This window comes from Callithrix jacchus, chromosome 14 (assembly GCF_049354715.1).
Source record: "Callithrix jacchus isolate 240 chromosome 14, calJac240_pri, whole genome shotgun sequence".
Taxonomy (NCBI): domain Eukaryota; kingdom Metazoa; phylum Chordata; class Mammalia; order Primates; family Cebidae; genus Callithrix; species Callithrix jacchus.
This window is the reverse complement of record NC_133515.1, coordinates 25,613,796-25,633,530: the sequence shown is the minus strand read 5'-3', so window position 1 is coordinate 25,633,530 and position 19,735 is coordinate 25,613,796. Positions and strand designations below refer to the sequence as shown.

Below are 19,735 nucleotides of genomic sequence, written 5' to 3'. Positions count from 1 at the left end.
GCCAACACACAGTGAGACCTTGTCTCTCTATATTTTTTAAAAAAGTGTCAAGGAACAGTTGAAATCTCGAGAATGATTCTTAAAATAAGTGAAAATCCTTCTGTATACACCCACAGAAATTCTTTGATATCTGGAGTCCTTAGAATAAAATGAATTTCAGCTTTTATTTTCTCAGCCAGCATTTACTGAGCCCTCCTCTGGGATTTACAAGTGCTAATTAAACCCAAGGTCACCACCTGCTCTAGGTCACTGAATGTGAAAATGAGAAAATCGGTGGAGTCAAGCTTGTAAGAGCTAGAATGCAGGGCATTCATTAGACAAAGCCACCAGTTGGCAGAGCGTTTGAGTAAGGACAGGGACAATGACCAAGTCTGGATGATAAATGGAAACCACGGAGAGAAAATAAATATTTTTTTCAGTTTCCAGGGGGGAAAAACGTATGGCTAATGCTCAAAGACATAACTGGATTACGTGATGTAAGGACTTTGGGCATGACCAAACACAGCTCCTTCAGGTACTCCGTCCAGCTTCTGGCCCATGTGGGTTGGGCAGCAGACGCAGGCTTAACGGGGAGCCAATATCCTTCCAAGGAGCCCTGCTTCTCCCTAATAGGGAATAGTGTCCACTGTCCACTCTTTTACCTCTTGCCACAGCTACCCTGGACATAAATAATATCCCCCTTATTTATCTAGCACAGCTGTGGTCCAGAGAGGTCCACAAACCTCTGAAAGTCCCTGGAGCTCAGTAAGTATTGAAGCCAGGATTCAAACACATCCTCTCTGCTCTTGAAAAAAGAAATGCCTCAACTCTCAGTAAAGCACTGCACTATTGGCAGGGCGCGAGAAAATATCAATCCCATTATCAGATTCCTCAAAAACCATATCTGCAAATCAAAAAGCAGTTTTTCCATGTTGTAGTCACTTAGCTAGATCTACAATGAGTAGGTAATTACTGGAACCAGTGTCACCTTCAAATCGTAATGACAAATACTTGATTTATTTTATGGTTGTGCAAGATGAGAAATAAAAGGCTCGAGTCGGAGAACCCATGCTGCTACGGGCTGCTGCTTTAAGGATACTAGAGACATCTCTGTTCATTTCTAGGATTTCTGATTTAGGATAAGAGTACTTTTGACTTAACCAAGCCAACAAGGGTGGGGTAAGGATTCCTTGAATAGTGACTCCTGTTCCCAGTGGCTTATCTCCACTTTGAAATTAATGGGACCTCAGGGCCTTTCAGTTAGGGGTGACACAAAAATGTACAAAGAGAGAATTTCACATTTTAGTGCATTGCAAATGATATGAAGTCATGGAAGAGAAACAAAAGATAAGAAGGAAGCTTTAAGTCTAGAAAAAGTGGTAGAAACTCTCTCCATCAGCCTTTCCCCTCAGCCTCCTAAGTTAGATAAAAGCCCTCTTTTTACACACATGTAATCTGCAGGATCTTTAATTTGTGATGACATGTGAGTAGGGAACAAAGGGGAAAATTGTGAGGGGTTAAACAAAATGCTATGACTTTTGGTTAATGCTATTATGATTCTTAATTTCAGTAGTGTAGAGGTGTTGCATTTAAATGCTGTTACTAAAAGATTAAAACTTTACCCCATTAAGAAAAAAAAAAATCACGGGGGACTCCAGAAAGCCCACAGTGTATCTCAGAACCCCCAGATTTCATGGTGTTTATTATTAGAAGCCTTTCAGAAAGCAATGACTTCATTTTGAGCTTCTTAAAGTGTTGGGAAGGGCAGCTGAAGAATGCCAGGATAGTTTCATTAAGGAATATAGAGGGTAGATTTTCACTAGAGAGGAAGTGAGTCAAGCTGTCTGGGTAAAAGCAAACACTTCACACTTCAAGGTGGACTGAAATTTCTCTCTTGCCCTGCTTCTCTTCTCCCATGACCCCTGAGGTTCGTGATGCACCTTAGCTGAAGTACAGATCAAAGGAGAGGGTGACTTTTGACACAAACTGAAACCGTCCAGTTGCTTAATTATCTCTTTATGTGAAAGGCCAGGTTTTACTTAGCCTGTCTGTCAGTACAGGCAGGTGATTATTTTCCAGGAGAGGTTTATGTTACTTAACAGAGCAAAAGTGAGCCAATGTCAGGATATTTTGGAATTAATTGCCCATTTTGGAATGATTTTATGAACAAAAAGTTTTTTTAGGCATATGAAATGTAGGTCCAACACTTTGAATTTAGGATCTGATGCTAACTGCATGCTTAGTTTTTCTTTCTTTTTTTTTTTTTTTTTTTTGAGATGGAGTCTCGCTCTTTGCCCAGGCTGGAGTGCAGTGGTGCGATCTCGGCTCACTGCAACCTCTGCCTCCAGGGTTTAAGTGATTTTCCTGCCTCTGTCTGCTCAGTAGCTAGGATTATTTTTGTATTTTTGGTAGAGATGTGGTCAGGCTGGTCTCAAACTCCTGACCTCATGATCCATCTGCCTTGACCTCCCAAAGTGCTGGGGTTACAGGCGTAAGCCACTGCATCTGGCCTGCATGCTTAGGTTTTAAAATCAAGTTCTACAGTTAAATTGATAATACGTTACTTATTCTAAAAAATTATGTGGCCGTGTTGCAGACATTAATCCAAAAAGTTATCTGCTGGTTCTGCTTGATCATCATCTTTATCAGGTTAATTTTTTTTTTTTTTTTAAGAGATGGAGTTTTACCATGTTGGCCAGGCTGGTCTCGAACTCCTGACCTCAGGAGATTTACCAGCCTCAGCCTCCCAAAGTGCTGGGATTACATGTGTGAGCCACCATGCCCAGCCTTTTCAGGTTAAATTTTTATTTTTCCTTTTTTAATTTTTAAAAAATGATTCATGGCCGGGCGTGGTGGCTCACACCTGTAATCCAAGCACTTAGGAGGCCAAGGTGGGCGGATCACCTGAGGTCGGGAGTTCAAGATCAGCCTGACCAACATGGTGAAACCCCGTCTTAAAAAAAAAATGATTCAAATAGAGATGGGGGACTCGTTATGTTGCCCACTCTGATCTTGAACCACTGGCCTCAGGCAATCCTCCTGCCTCAGCTTCCCAAAGTGCTGGGATTACAGGCATGAGCTACTGCACCTGGCCAGATTTAAGTTTTAAGGACATGAAGAGTTGTGTCCAAGTTCAGTCCTGTTCCAGGGTGAAGTAAATGTTTCCATTTGCAGTAGGGACACTCTACAAATACCAGTCTGAAGCCAAATTCAGGCCAAAACCAGGAAGGTAACATGGTAGCTGAAAAAGTGTGGGTTTTTAAGCCAGACAAGTCATGTGCCACTTCCCAGCTGTGTGACCTTGGGTAAGGTAGTTAAATTCTTTGATTCTCAGTTTCCCCATCTGTAAAATTGGTGTTCTGATACATTACAGGATTGTTGTGAGGATTATTGAAATGTAATTTAAAAGGTAAGTCCAGCGAATTTTGGGATCATAAGAGTTGTGACTTCTGGTCAAATTTTGACCCACCAATTAGACATTATGCTATAAATAAAGTGTTTATGAAGCATTTTAAAATCCAAAGTCTCTTGCAAATAGTAACCAGAAGAGATAACCATATTGTCAACAATTTGTGTTTTCTTTTCTTTTTTTTTTTTTTTTTGAGACAGAGTTTCGCTCTTGTTACCCAGGCTGGAGTGCAATGGCGTGATCTCGGCTCACCGCAATTTCTGCCTCCTGGGTTCAGGCAATTCTCCTGCCTCAGCCTCCTGAGTAGCTGGGATTACAGGCACATGCCACCATACCCAGCTAATTTTTGTATTTTTAGTAGAGATGGGGTTTCACCACATTGACCAGGATGGTCTCGATCTCTTGACCTAATGATCCACCTGCCTCGGCCTCCCAAAGTGCTGGGATTACAGGCTTGAGCCACCGCGCCCAGCAACAACTTGTGTTTTCTTAGGTGAACATGCAGACTGCTTTTGTAGCAAGTGTGTAACCTATCTCAGCTGTTCCTTTAAATTGGCCTGTTTTTATGCCTCTAATATTATTTCAATGCTGAGCATATTCTGTAGGAAATTTACAAATCAGTTCGAGGGCAAGTTTAGGCTTGAAAATTAAAGGTCTGCACATTAGCCGAGATATGAGTTTAATGAAATGATGAAGCTAAAATTTGGTTTGTGTTTTAGAAAACTGAAGGATTTGTTATGGTGACATTAGTTTGAAACACAGAATATAAAAAAGGAACATCTACTCTTATGATAGATAAAGATGATGATGACAGTACATGAAAGAATATACCATGATATTAGTGTCTGTAGAAGCAGAAAGAGGGAAGGAGGGTACTCTAGCATCAGGAGTTATAAAATGCAAATTGGAGGAAAAGCATTTGCTTCACAAAGAATCTCACCAATTGTAAATCCATAGCACTTCTTATCACTGGGGTCAAAGGATGGGCCGCAGTAGCTCTGGAAACTAACTCCTTGAGAGTGCAGGTATGACTTTTTTTTAATGGAAATATCCACATTTCTCGGGAAAGTCCATGGCTTTCATCAGATTTTTTTTTTTTAAGTATGAGGGGAGGTGGCAACTTTTGCTTTAACTGTTTATCTTTTAAAAACATTTCAAATGGGTTTTTGTTACCTATTAATGAAAACTGTTAAAAACTGACTGTTAGTAGCCCTTGTGCTATATATAGTTTGTCAATGAGCACTGTGATTTTTTTTTTTTTTTTTAGAGACACAGTTTTGCTCTTGTTGCCTAGGCTGGAGTGCAGTGACGAAATCTCGGCTCACTGCAGCCTCCGCCTCCTGGGTTCAAGTGATTCTCCGGCCTCAGCCTCCTGAGTGGCTGGGATTACAGGTGTGTGCCACCATGCCCAGCTAGTTTTTTGTATTTTTAGTAGAGATGGGGTTTCATCATGTTGGCTAACCCAGTCTCGAACTCCTGACCTCAGGTGATCCACCAGCCTTGGCCTCCCAAAATGCAGGGATTACAGGCATGAGCCACCACACCCAGCCGAGCACTGTGATTTTAAATGTAAGTCCAGTGAATTTGGGAATCATAAGAGTTGTGCCTTCTGGTCAAATTTCAACCCACCATTTGGATATAATGCTGTAAGTGAAGAAAGAAATAACATAGTAGCAATTTATATTGTTGCTGATGATGAATAAGATGATATATGCAAAAAATAAGAATAAAAAGATGATATATGCAGAACAAACACTCTTTCTTCAGGTAATGGTACGGTACAGAGGTCAAGTGTATGGCACTGAACCTATAGGGACTGAGTTGAAGTCCTGCCTCTGTTATTGTTTTGCGGTTTTAGACACAGATTCACCCTTTTAGGATGATGAGAGCTGGTTCTCATGTAAGAATACTGTGGGAATGGAATGGGACAGTGCATGGGGATTCTTAGAACAGCTTCTGGCTCAGAGGAAATGCTCATAGATGTCTGCTGTGGTCCCCGTAAGGCAGGAGAAGGGAATAACCTGCTACAGGAAGTCTCTGAAAGAAACAGCGGGGCATTATCCTTTTAGTATCTCCTGTAAGCTGGGCATTGTCAGTTGTTTTAGGAGAACAAATAAAACTCACTAAATATGGTCACCATCATCAACAGGCTTGGAAATGTGCCTCCCAGTTGGTTTTCTTGCAGTACCTCCCACGGATTCTGATCAACTAGGGTAGAGCATTACCCTGGACCAGCACGAAAGTGGTTATTGACACCAGCTGTCAGAACCCAGTAACTGAACCGAATTCACTGAAGATGTTGGAGGTCACAAAGCAGAGTGACTACGTCAGCTGGGTTAGACACTCAGCATGGCAGTTCACTAGCTGTGTAATTTCAGGCAAGTTACTTAACTCTCTGAGCGTCTGTAAGATGGGGCTAATAGGAACCCCCACTTTGTTCTGTCATGAGGATGAAAGGAGTTAATTCGTGCACAGCATTTTGCAGTGTCTGGAACCTAGTGTTAAATGATAGATGCTAAGTAACATAAGTTAATAGGTGCTAACTGCCCTGTGCTGAGTTTTCTGTATGAATAGCTCTTATAAAGTAGTTCTGAGATAGGTGCTGGTACACCTGTCTTTTATGAAAGAAGAATCTGGGGCACAAAGACTTTGAGAAAGTTACCCAAGATTAGGCAGCCAGAGAGGGTCAGATACATCTCTAGGGGTCTCCATAGTACCCACTGCATCCAGGGGCAGGTTCTTGTTAGATCAGAAAAGTCCTATGTGCCCACCACTGGCCTTGGGGGTCCCAAGTCTCTCTATATTCAAGCTGGAGGGAAGAGGAGGGAGTATATCCCTTGGCCCCAGAAACTCTCCATGGATCACTCAGATTTCATACGTATAAAATGGACACAAAATGGCAATATCTTAGAATTTTCTAGGATTTGCTGTGTGTAGGCACCTAGAAATATGTGCATAAGATATTTGTAGACGATTCTGTGTTTTGGTACACGATTCCGTGTTTTGGCATCTAGTTATTGGGGTCCCTTGTATTATGCAGGTTCAAGCCTGTGCAACAAAAGGTATCAATACAGGGGACCCTAAATTCTGCAGTGGAACCCTGGCAAAGGATTATAAACACAGATGCATATCCTGGAGGCCAGCATGTTGGAGGAGCATGCAGAAGAATGATGCTTTCAACACCGTGCTGGGGAGAAGGCCAGAGCACTCCCTGGGAAAACATCCACCTGCAGCATTCCAAGGAGGTGGTATGGTTTGCCTAAGGCACTGTTTAGGGGGAAGTTTCAAAGGAGTAGCCTGGAAATTGAAGAACTCCCCACCCCTTCTTACAGCCAGATAGGTCCTGCTTTGCCTCTTCAGCCCAATCAGGGCCCTCTGAATTAACCTTACCATTGTGACACTTCCCAGCCCAATAATCCTATCTCTCTGGTTATTAGTGGAAATATCAGTGTAAATGCCTTTCCTTCCATGGTGCTCATTGCAGATGGAGCCCTTCATTTGGCCAAATGGGTGGGCCTTTCCTTGCAGTGAGATTAATTCTGTGAGAACTGGAATGAGCTCCTGGCTCAGGGCACTTGGTAGAAACAGCATTTTATTTCAGCTGTTTATATCTCTTATCTTGAGAACTGAAAGGACACACACTTCTACGGAAGCAGATGCCCTGTGCGCTCACTGATCTATTGAATCATGCTCAAAGGTATTGTTCTGGAAATACGTGTAGAAATAAATTCAACATTCAAGACTTCACAAGTAACAATGGAGGAAAGGAAATAACAAGGAATGAGGACATCTTGCAGCAAGCCTAAAACATTGACCATCTTCTTCAAATGTTTAGGACACTGAAGTGTACCTGACACTGTATGGGTGTCACTTCTTCCAGCCTCAAGAAGGGAATGGCCTACAGAACATGAAGAATTGGCAGGATTTGAAAGCCTGACACTGGTATTGAATGGAAATTTAGAGCTCTTTGAATTCAAACATTAATTTGGATGTCTTATGGCAAACTGAAAATGAATTAAACTGACCTAAACTGAACATGGCCCATGCATAAACTAGGAAGAAAATCAAGGATGCAGTTTACTCTAAAAATCAGGGCAAACAAACAAACAAACAAAAAACAATAACAAAAAAAAGAAAATCAGGGCAGTGGTTACCTCTATGGGATATCTATAGTCAGGAGGAACAGTGAGGGTGAGTGATTTGCAGGGTTTTATTTCTTCACCTGGGTAGTGGTTAGATGCATGCAATGCAGTAATTTATTAAACTTGACCTGGCATGTGTGGTGGCTCGTGCCTGTAATCCCAGCACTTTGGGAAGCCTAGGAGTTTGAGACCAGCCTGGGCAACATAGGGAGACCCCATCTGTACAAAAATAAATAAATAAGCTGTATACATATATATGTTATTTTCATTGCTCTGTTGGCTTCTACATTGGCATATTTTAATACTTGCTTAATTCTGTGAACTTTGTCATAATAAGCAACAATCAAAGATGGCCGACCACTAACAGCTCAGGATTGTAGCTCCCAGTGAAAGCTCAGAGAACGAGATGACGCCACATCATTAGACAAATTTTCGTCACTCACCGATTAGCTGATTCCCAGTGGAGGAGCCCCACGGGTCGCCAGCGCGACTCTTGTGGCCGCCACAGCGGTTTTGCCGGCGTCTCGGCGCAGCAGCTCTTCATGCAGAGCCAACGGGACTGCTTCCCCTACTGACCAGAGTTTGGAGCTCCGGGAAGTCAGAGCGGCTTGTTGCGGACTCAAGAGGGAAGCCAGACCAGAGATTCCCGGGCAGAAGAGCACCATCAGTCTTATCGCTGCTATTTAGGCTGCCACAGTGGGTGGCTCGGATCCCAGCACTGGGAATCAGTAAGTCGGACGTCGACTCAGAAAACTAATTAGAAAGGCAGTTCATCTATAATGAAGGGAAAAAAACAGCCCAAGAAGGCCGAGTATACTCAAAATCAGAACCCATCAGCAACGGAACAAGCCCTGATGGAAAAGGACTCATCAGTAACGGAACAAGCCCTGATGGAAAAGGTCTCATCAGCAACCGAACAAGCCCTGATGGAAGAGGACTCATCAGTAACGGAACAAGCCCTGATGGAAAAGGACTGTGTTCCATTATCTGAAGTAGGCTTTAAAAGGTGGATGATAAGAAACTTCTGGGAGTTAAAGGAACTTGTTCTAACCCAATGTAAAGAAACTAAGAACTTGGAAAAAAGGTTCGATGAAATGTTGAAAAGAATAGACAATATAGAGAGGAATACAAATGAACTTATGGAGTTGAAAAACACAACACGAGAACTGAGTGAAATATGTACAAGCTTAAACAGCCGAATGGATCAAGCAGAAGAAAGGGTATTAGAGGTCGAAGACCAACTTAATGAAACAAAACGACAAGACAAGAATAGAGAAAAAAGGATAAAAAGGAATGAGCAAAGTCTCCAAGCAATATGGGACTATGTGAAAAGACCTAATATACGCTTGATTGGTGTACCTGAATGTGACGGAGAGAATGAAGTCAAGCTGGAAAATTCTCTCCAGGACATTATCCAGGAAAATTTTCCTAATTTAGCAAAGCAGGACACTATTCAACCCCAGGCAATACAGAGAACACCACAAAGATATTCCTCAAGAAGACCAACCCCAAGGCACATAATCGTTAGATTCACCAAGATCGAAACGAAGGAGAAAATATTAAGGGCAGCCAGAGAGAAAGATCAAGTTACCCATAAAGGTAAGCCTATTAGGCTTACAGCAGATCTCTCAACGGAAACCCTCCAAGCTAGAAGAGAGTGGGGGCCAATATTCAATATACTTAAAGAACAAAACTTTCAGCCCAGAATTTCATATCCTGCCAATTTAAGCTTTACATTTGAAGGAAAAATAAAATCTTTTAGGAACAAGCAAGTACTCAGAGATTTTATTACCACCAGGCCTGCTTTACAAGAACTTCTAAAAGAAGCATTATACACAGAAAGGAACAACCAGTATGATCCTTTCTAAAAATACACCAAAAAGTAAAGAGCATTAACATAAAGAAGAATTTTTATCAACAAAAGGACAAAATAGCCAGTTAATATCAAACGGCAGCAACCCTAAAGTTAAATCAACCAAATCTCCCAATCAAAAGATACAGACAAAATCCAACGGTATATCCAAAGATATACATAGACTCAAAATAAAGGGTTGGAAAAAAAAAAACGTACCAACCAAATGGAGAGCAAAAATAAATAAATAAAAAGCAGGAGTTGCAATTTTCACATTTGACAAAATAGATTTCAAAGCTATAAGGATACAAGGGTAAAAGGATTAATGTAACAATAAGAGATCTTAACACCCAGATACATAAGACACATAGTGAGATTTAGATTCAACAAGACAACAAATTGATAATGATATCCAGGACTTGAACTCAGAGCCAGAACAAATAAACACAATAGAGGTCTCCATTTTAAACACATAAAATATGCATTAACCACTTTAAACACTCAAAATATTGATCGGCCATTATTGAAACCCATTTTAGGAATGAAGTAATATTCCTTTTTCCCTCTTTTTCTTTTTTTCCCCTTCTTTTTCTCTTTTTCCCTAAAAAAAAAAAAAAAAAAAAAAAAAAAAAAAACTAAAGTTAAATAAAAAGTTCAGCTCCTCAGTCACCTAAGGCACATTTCCACTGTTCAACATTAGTATGGTAGCTAGTGGGCTATCATAAAAAAAAAAAATAAATAAATAAATAAATAAGCTGTATACATATATATGTTATTTTCATTGCTCTGTTGGCTTCTACATTGGCATATTTTAATACTTGCTTAATTCTGTGAACTTTGTCATAATAAGCAACAATGAAAAGGTCTGTTTGCCCACATAAGCCTGGTCCTTTGCCATCCTTCACCATTTCAGTAATTGGCATCATCATCCCTTCAAGTGACTAAGGTCTAAAACCTGGGATTCCCTTCCCCTTCCTTTTCCTAACCCTGCCTCTGATGTAATGGGTCCCTCCATTTATCACTTGTCCCCAAAGCTCTCCCCTCCCTCTGGGCCCCACTATCTCCACAGCTGCCACTCTGTCATCCTCTGAACTCCCTACATGCACCCTTCCTCCCCACACAGACAGTGAACTTTTATAAAAATGTTTTATTTTGAAAATGATTATATAGATTTACAGGAAGCTACAAGAATAGAAGAGAGAGGTCTGACAGATCCTTCATCCAGCTTCCCCCAATGTTACTGTTTGACATAACTATATGATACTATCAGTACCAGGAAATGGACGTAGGTACAATCCATGGAGCTTATTCAGATTTCAGTTGTACCTGCACTCATTTTTCTGTACATATGTTTGTGCATATCAATCTGTGTAATTTTATCCTAAGTGTAGATTCGTGTAACTACTACCACAATCAAGATACGAAGTTGTTCTATCACCAGAGATCTCCCTTGTGCTACCTTTTATAGTCATACCCAATCTACTGCCCCTCCCCTGTTCCTAATCCCAGGCAACCACCAATCGCAATAATTTTGTTGTTTTGAGAGCATTGTATAAATGGAATCAGGCATATGTGACCCTTTGAAGTCGGCTTTTTTTCCTCAGAATAATGCCCTAGAGATCTACCCAAGTTGACGTGTGTATCAGTAAGCGTTTCTTTTTATTGCTGTGTAATATTCTGTAGTATGAATGTAGAATAATCTTTTTTTTTATTTTAAAGAGACAGTGTCTTGCTGTGTTGCCCAGGCTGGAGTGCAGTGGCTATTCACAGGTGTGATCCCACTACTGATCAGCACAGGAGTTTTGACCTGCTCCGTTTCCAACCTGGGCCGGTTCACCCCTCTTTAGGCAACCTGGTGGTCCCCTGCTCCCGGGAGGTCACGATATTGATGCCAAACTTAGTGTGGACACCCGATCAGCATAGCACACTACAGCCCAGAACTCCTGGGCTCAAGAGATCCTCCAGCCTCAGCCTCCTGAGTAGCTGTGACTACAGGCGTGCGCCACTGCTCCCGGCAGAATAATCTTTTTAAAGCAGACTGGTCCCAGCTACTTGGGAGGCTGAGGGAGGAGAATTACTTGAACCCAGGAGGCGGAGGTTGCATTGAGCCAAGATGGTGCCACTGAACTCCAGCCTGGGTGATAGAGTAAGACTCTGTAAAAAAAAAACAAAGCAACTAAAAAACAGCAGATTGGAACCTGCTGCTTTCAGGTTCAAATGGGGCTTTCCCACAGCACTAAGAACAAAACCTATGCTCCTCACCACTACCTCCCTGTCTCCCCTTCCCTTCCCTTCCCTCCTTCCCTGCTTCCCTTCTCCCTTCCCCTCCCCTCCATTCCCCTCCCCCCTTCCCTCTCTCTTCTTCTCTTTCTGTCTTTCTTTCTTTTGATGGATCTCACTCTTTTGCCCAGGCTAGAGTGCGGCACAATCTCTGCTCACTGCAACCTCTACCTCCTAGATTCAAGTGATTCTCCTGCCTCAGCCTCCCATGTAGCTGGGACTATAATCATGTGCCACCATCCCCAGCTAATTTTTTGTATTTTTAGTAGAGACAATGTTTTGCCATGTTGGTCAGGCTGGTCTCAAACTCCTGACCTCAAGTGATCCACCCACCTTGGCCTCCCAAAGTGCTGGAATTACAGACATGAACCACAGTGCCTGACCCCTGTCTTCCCTTGATCCCTGTCCCCTCCCCATCATACACATAGGCCTCTGTCATTCTTAAAACCCACCTGGCTGTTTCTCTGAGCTGCTCATTAGGATGACTCCCCACACCTCTCCTTGTCTTCCAGTCCCTGCTGAAATGTCACCTCCTCAGAGAGGCCTTCCCTGCACTTTCCTATACAAATGCTGATGCCCATTCCTGTTTTTCTGCTTATTTTCTCCTTTGCACTAGTTATACTTTGTTAGAATTTATTTTTTTGTCTGCTTATTTAGTGTTCGTCACTCTGACCCCTAGTACAGTGACCGGTGGGTAACAGACACTGAGAAAGAAGTAAGTTGAATAAAGGAGTTAATTTGTCTCTGAAAGAGGATGCTGATGTAACATCCACCCCTCTGGGTAATCAAGTGTTGGAATCTAAGCTGTTACAGGCATGGATTAATGATGTACTTGTGTATACCTGGCCTTATTCCAGAAAGGGATTCAAGGTGGCTTGGAAAACTGCAGATGATGCAACCGGATAAAGAATAATAAGTGAAAATAAGAATGGGAAAAGGTGAAGCAGGCCCACACCCAGAAGAAAATAAGAGTAGGAAAAGATGAAGATGGCCCATGCCAGCAGGTGGGATGCAGGGCTGGCAGGACGCCTGGTTGCCTGTTCTTCAGCAGCCAGCAACCTAGTGCCTGTGGCTGGACAAGCAAAGGAAGACACAAGCTGGCTTCAGGTTGTGATGAGGGATATGAAGAAAATCAAAGTTAAACGTGGTGCATGAAATTAAAAGCAAGCCTATTTTTTTTTTCTGAAGGAAAATTCCTGATTCTGGGAATTGAAAGAAAGATTCACCATGAGCCTTAATTTTTTCTTTTCCCCAGATACAGTGTCTCACTCTGTCTCTCAGGCTGGAATATGGTGGTGTGATTTTTTTTTTTTTTTTTCTGAGATGGAATCTCACTCTGTTGCCCAGGCTGGAGTGCAGTGGCACAATCTCAGCTCGCTGCAACCTCCGCCTCCTGGATTCAATTGATTCTCCTGCCTCACCCTCCCGAATAGCTGGAATTACACGTATGCACCACCACACCCAGCTAATTTTTTTGTATTTTTAGTAGAGACAGGGTTTCACCACATTGACCAAGCTGGTCTTCAACTCCTGACCTCAGATGATCTACCCACCTCAGCCTCCCATAATGCTGGGATTACAGGCGTGAGCCACCATGCCCAGCCCCCTGGCCAAGTCTTAATATTTTTATTTTTCTGTTAATTTTTTTGGAAGATCTATTATGATTGGACCCTCAGGAAATCATGGAGAAGAAAATGACAAGGCACCCTGTCCTCTGGAAATTTGAGTAAAACAGGTCTCAGCTACTGATGATCTCTCTACTACCCCCACCCCCCTCCTTCTCATAACCGTAGGCCCTGTTGCTTTCACCTCTTTCTCGTCCTCTGATTAAATGAGCTACCCAGAGTAATACCAGGTTAGTAGCAAGCTGGGCCAAGAAGGTGACTGTCTGGATGGTAGATCCACTTTCTTCTTGTAACGTCCACCCCTCTGGGTAATCAAGTGTTGGAATCTAGGCTGTCATAGGCACTACCATATAGGCCCCTTGTGGACCAGCCACCTTTGCTTATCAGTTGAATCCACTTCAAATGAATATCAAAGGCAGCCTCCAAGGAGGGAGGTGATTCAGCAAAGCACAGCTTGTTTGGTAGGAGAGATGTGAGAGGGAAGGCCCTAGTCTCTGATTCTAGCCCTCTGACTCCAGCCAGACCAGTGTGTCCCGCACCACGCCACCCCACCCCAACACCCTCTCACATACTCATTCTGAGTTTTGAATCCCTCTTCTGGTTCCCCTAGCACCCTAGGCTCAGCTCTATTCTCAAATGCCTCTTGAGGATGACATTTTTTTTTTTTTTTTTTTGAGACGGAGTTTCACTCTGTTGCCCCGGCTAGAGTACAATGGCCAGATCTCAGCTCACTGCAACCTCCGCCCCCTTCAGGTTCAAGTGATTCTTCTGCCTCAGCCTTCCGAGTAGCTGGGATTACAGGCATGCACCACCATGCCCAGCCAATTTTTTGTATATTTAGTAGAGATAGGATTTCACCATGTTGGCCAGGCTGATCTCGAATTCCAGGCCTCAGGTGATCCACCTGCCTCGGTCTCCCAAAGTGCTGGGATTACAGGCATGAGCCACTGAGCCCAGCCGGAGATGACTCTTTTATGTCATGGCTTCACTAAGTGTATTCTGGAAGCATCTGCAACAGAGTCATCTGGATGCTTTAGCAGCGGCCACCAGACAGTGAGTGTTTCATGGTATTTCTCACAGCAGGTGGGGAATGTGTTTTTGGTAAGAACCCTGACCTAAAGAGATGTGGATGAATAGGGTCCTCTCCAAATTCATGTCCACTTGGAATCTCAGCTTGTGACCTTATTTGGAAAGAGGGTCTCTGTAGATGTAATTAAGGTAAGATTTGAGATGCTATCATACCAGATTAGAGTGGGATGTAAAGCCAGTGAGTGTCCTTATAAGAGATAAAAAAGAGCCAGCTGTGATGGCTCGTTTTTTTAATCCCACCACTTTGGAAGGCCAAGGTAGGAGGATTACCTGAGCCCAGGAGTTTGAGACCAGCCTGGGCAACATAGTGAAACCCCATCTCTACAAAAAAAATACAAGAAAAAAATTAGCCAGGCATGGTGATGCACGCTCAGGAGGTGAGAGGATTGCTTGAGCCCAGGAAGTCGAGGCTGTAGTGAGCCATAATCGTGCCACTGTAATACAGACTGGGTGATAAAGCAAGACAGTGTCTTGAAAAAAAAAAATTGTATTAAAAAAATAGGAGATGCAAAAGAACACACAGAGACCCACAGAGAGGACAGCCATGAGAAGACTGAAGTAAGCAGAGATGGAAGTCATGCTGGCACAGCCAAAGCACACCTGAGAACACCAGAACCTGAAGGAGGCAGGAAGAGACAAGGGAGGCTCCTCAAGAACCTTCAGAGGGGGCGTGCCCTTGCTGATACGTAGATTTGGAACTTCTAGCCTCCCGAATTATGAGTGAATACATTTTCTGTTATTTTAAGCCACCAAGTTAGTAGTAATTTGTTCTGGCAACAACAGCTTCCCACTCCTGGGAGAAACAAATGCAAGGGACGTCCCCCTCTAGAGGGTTTAACTGCTTAGGCCATTACTGCCATGCAGACAGCTGATTATGATGGCAGAAAAAATAAATTTGATAGAGAGTTCCAAGAGAGTGTACCCAGGCTAGGGGAGGGACAGAGTATTACAGAAAACATGCCCTCAATTCATTACTAGAAGTGAACTCGTTGCATTTGGAAGGAGTTAGCCTAAGATGTGACTACTCTGGGCCTGAAACAAGCCAGGCACATGTTAACACAGGAGAGGTGAAGTGGGATGCAATACAGAGACCAGGCAAGGAGTGGACCAGCTTTGAGACTGCTCCCTCACTCCCTGATTAAGGCTGTTACCAGCTGCTCTGTAAGAGACTGGATATCCCTGCATGGATTGAAATTGATTTATTGATTGATTAATTAATTTGTTTTTTTTGAGATGGAGATTCACTCTTCTTGCCCAGGCTGGAGTGCAATGGCACAATCTTGGCTCACCACAAACTCTACCTCCCAGGTTCAGGTGATTCTCCTGCCTCAGCCTCCCGAGTAGCTATGATTACATGCACTACCATGCCTGGCTAATTTTCTATTTTTAGTAGAGACAAGGTTTCTCCATGTTGGTCAGGCTGGTCTCGAACTCCCAACCTCAGGTGATCTGCCCTCCTAAGCCTTCCAAAGTGCTGGGATTACAGGTGTGAGTCACTGATCCCAGGCTGATTAATTGATTTACATGGTCTTGCTCTGTCGCCCAGGCTGGAGTGCAGTAATGGATCATAGCTTGCTGCAACCTTTAACTCTTGGGCTCAAGTGATCCTCCTGCCTATGCCTCCTGAATCGCTAGGCCTACAAGAGCGTGCCACCAAACCCAGGTAATTTTTGTATTTTTTGTAGAGATGGAGTCTTGCTATGTTGCCCACGCTGGTCTTGAACTCTTGGCCTTATGTGATTCTTTCAATTTGGCCTCCCAAAGCTCTGAGATTATGGGTGTGAGCCACCATGTCCGGCCAAAATATGTTTATAGTACCCACTTTGTGTGCCAGATTTAGGTCCAGCATGGAATATCTAAGGGACAAATGCAGTTCTTACCCTCACAGAGCTGGTAATAATGTATCAGGAATACCTTAGTTGCCGGTAACAGAAAACTCAACATAAACTGACTTAAACAATAAAAGGAGGCTGGGTGTGGTGGTTCAAGCCTATAATCCCAGCACTTTGGGAGGCCGAGGCAGGCAGATCATGAGGTCAGTAGTTCAGGACCAGGCTGGCCAATATGGTGAAACCCCATCTCTACTAAAAATACAAAAATTAGCCAGGTGTGGTGGCGTGTACCTGTAGTCTCAGCTACTTGGAAAGCTGAGACAGAAGAATTGCTAGAACCCAGGAGGTGGAGGATGCAGTGAGCAGAGATCATGCCACTGTACTCCAGCCTAGGTGACAGAGTGAGGCTCCGTCTCAAAAAATAAATAAATAAATGGAACTTATTATTCCCAGTAATTCACGAGGCATTTCGGGCTTCCAGCACCATTCGGCCAAGCTCCTACTTGGGTATATTCAATTATAAACTAACTGGCAAATGGCTTGTATCTATGTAATTTGTCTTGATGTTTTCTTATTTCTTTTATTTTTTCTTTTTATTTATTTATTTATTTATTTTTGAGGCGGAATTTCACTCTTGTTACCCAGGCTGGAGTGCAATGGCGTGATCTCGGCTCACTGCAACCTCCACCTCCTGGGTTCAGGCAATTCTCCTGCCTCAGCCTCCTGAGTAGCTAGGATTACAGGCACATGCCACCATGCCCAGCTAAGTTTTTGAATTTTTAGTAGAGATGGGGTTTCACCATGTTGACCAGGATGGTCTCAATCTCTTGACCTCGTGATCCACCTGCCTTGGCCTCCTAAAGTGCTGGGATTACAGGTGTGAGCCACCGTGCCCGGCCCTTATTTCTTTTCTTAATGTTATTGTTGTTGTTTTGGGGGTTGTCTTATTTCTGATATTGCTTGAATATACACAGAGGAGCCCAGTGAAAATAAGCCTTAATTTATTTCTAATTATTTTCTAAACCAGGGTAATGGAATAGATATAGGGTCATTTGACTGCTTGCAAAAATGCTTCATGCAAAGATATAATCAGACAAAATGGGGTGCTGAAAGACTCGGCCATGAGCAAAATACCATCAAGGTCTGCTGCAGTTGTTTCCAAACTTTAGGGTACAAAATGATTCCCTTGAGAGTTTGTTTAAAATGCTGATTCTTGTGCCTCACTCCAATCTCCCTCATCAAATTCTGATGGGGAAGATACGAAGGGGGGCTTGATATTCTGTATTCTTATTAATCATCCCTGGAAGTCCAAGGACCACACTTTAAGATCTACCAACTTACCTTGGAAGTGTTTGTGACCAGAAGCATCAGGCTTTTTCTCAACCTCTTGCTGCCAGGTTTGTGTTGCGAAGGGGGCTGACCTCAAAGTGACTGACCGATCTGTCAACGCGATACCTGGGGAAGGTGCTCCTCTCTGCACTTCCATTCCAATGTGATGGCATGAGGGGAGATTCTCTCACAGATTACTCCTCCTGCACCAGGTCAGACAGGAATAGAATGGGGGTGTGACTTACTGATCACCTTGCCCTTTCAACATCTAAATGCACCGACCCAGCACTGACCCTGGACTCATGTCCCAAAAAGCATTTGAAAGAATTTAGAAAAGCTGACAAAGGTATGAGAAGACAAAATAAGCTCTGTTAATATGTAGCAGAAACTGTTAGAATAAGATCTCTTAGGGGCAGTATCCTTCTTCCATTTATTTTGGGTATAGATCACATCATCATGATAACTACCATCTTCATCATCAACAACAGCAATCAGTAGTTACGGAGCACTCGAAGGATGAGGGCTATTTTTTTTGCAAAGGCAGGATCTCTGTTGCTCAGCCTTGTCTTAAACTTCTGGCACTGAGCAATCCTCCTGTCTCAGCCTCCCACAGTGCTGGGATTATAGACCTGAGCCCCTGTGCCTGGCCTAGGGCTGTTATTTTGTATTCCATTTCCATGCCTTTGGGCCAAAGGATTTTATTCAGGTATCCCCAACGCCACCAAAATTATTTTAAACATTTTCACAGAAATGGTTTTTCTCGCCGACATGGATATCCTTCTGCTTCTGCTCGTCTGAAAATCTACCTTATTTTCTTTAAAGACATACTAGTATTTCATAGTATGTAACACTCATATTTTTTTCCTATTGTTTGCCTATAAATTCCCTGGCATGCACCCATATTTTAAAAATCAGTTCCTGCTGATGTAGATTCGGGTTGTTGCAGGTTTTTGCTAATTCGAGCAGTGCCATAATGAACCATGTCATGCCTGCCTTTGCACAAGTGAGTGATCATTGATGTAAGACCAACACCTAGAAGTGTAATTGATAGGTCAAAGCGTAGAGTCATTTACATTTTTGGCAGGTACCTCAATTGTTTTTGGAAAGTTATGGCGGTTTATACTTGTACCAGTAGTGATGAGCAAGTGCCTATTTCCTCCTGTCAGTACTGAGAATTACATTTTCAATGTTCTTTTGGCACTCCGATAGGTGGAAAACTGCATCATGTGTTTCTGTGCACTGCTTTTACTTGCATAATGTGTTTATGGGTCATTTGTGTATTTTTATTCTGTGAAATGCTGAATCCTTCGCTAAACATATGAAAAGATTAAAATTCTTTTAAACGGAGGTTAACTTTTTAAAAAACTATTTAATTTTTAAAATAGTAAGCTTTTTAGGAAAATGTATGATATGAAAGTATTGAACACGTCATGTCTCATTTATGTTATGTAATTGATCCCACAGTCATAGAATAGAAAGAAGCTGATAATCAGCATGAGTATTTAAAATGGTTTCTGAGTCTTACGGAAAAAAATTTAAGCTTTTTTGAACAAGAAAATAAAACAAATTAAGAACTGCAGTCTCTCTGCCAGTCACCGTGCTAGGCGTGGCGACTGTTCTGCCACTGAACAATTATTTGATGCCATTAAGACTTTCATTCTCATGTTTTTTTTTTTTTGTTTTTTTTTTTTGAGACAGAGTCTCACTCTGTTGCCCAGGCTGAAGTGCAGTGGTGCAATCTCGGCTTAATGCAAATTCTGCCTCCTGAGTTCAAGTGATTCTCCTTTTCAGCCTCCTGAGCCACTACACTTGGCTCATTTTTTAGTTCTACTAGAGACAGGGTTTCACCATGTTGGCCAGGCTGGTCACAAACTCCTGACCTCAAGTAATCCACCTGCCTCAGCCTCCCAAAGTGCTGAGATTACAGGTGTGAGCCATCGAACCCAGGATCACTCTCACTTTTAAAGAGAATGCTTTCCACTTTCTGCTGAGGAGATCTGACAAACACAAAAATGAAGCAGGCAAAGATGATGCCAGTGACCCTTTCTGAGTTCCCAACCACAGCGTAGCCTTGACGATGCACTGGGTTTCACAGAGCTCCTCAGCAGAAAGGGGAAAGGGGCAAGTATTCTCTTTAAAAGCGAGGGTGAGAATCATAACAGCATCAAATAATTGTTGAGAAGATCCAATGGTAGAAC

The 19,735-nt window shown here is 42.7% G+C and overlaps 1 long non-coding RNA gene across 1 annotated transcript in view; it reads right to left on the bottom strand.

Moving 5' to 3' along the window:
• LOC118147252 (uncharacterized) overlaps positions 1-19,735 on the bottom strand; it is a 45,024-nt gene that overhangs the window by 11,692 nt on the left and 13,597 nt on the right. Inside the window, exon 2 of the long non-coding RNA XR_004733452.2 lies at positions 17,550-17,740. This is a non-coding gene — a long non-coding RNA (uncharacterized LOC118147252). The remainder of the gene's footprint in view (positions 1-17,549; positions 17,741-19,735) is intronic.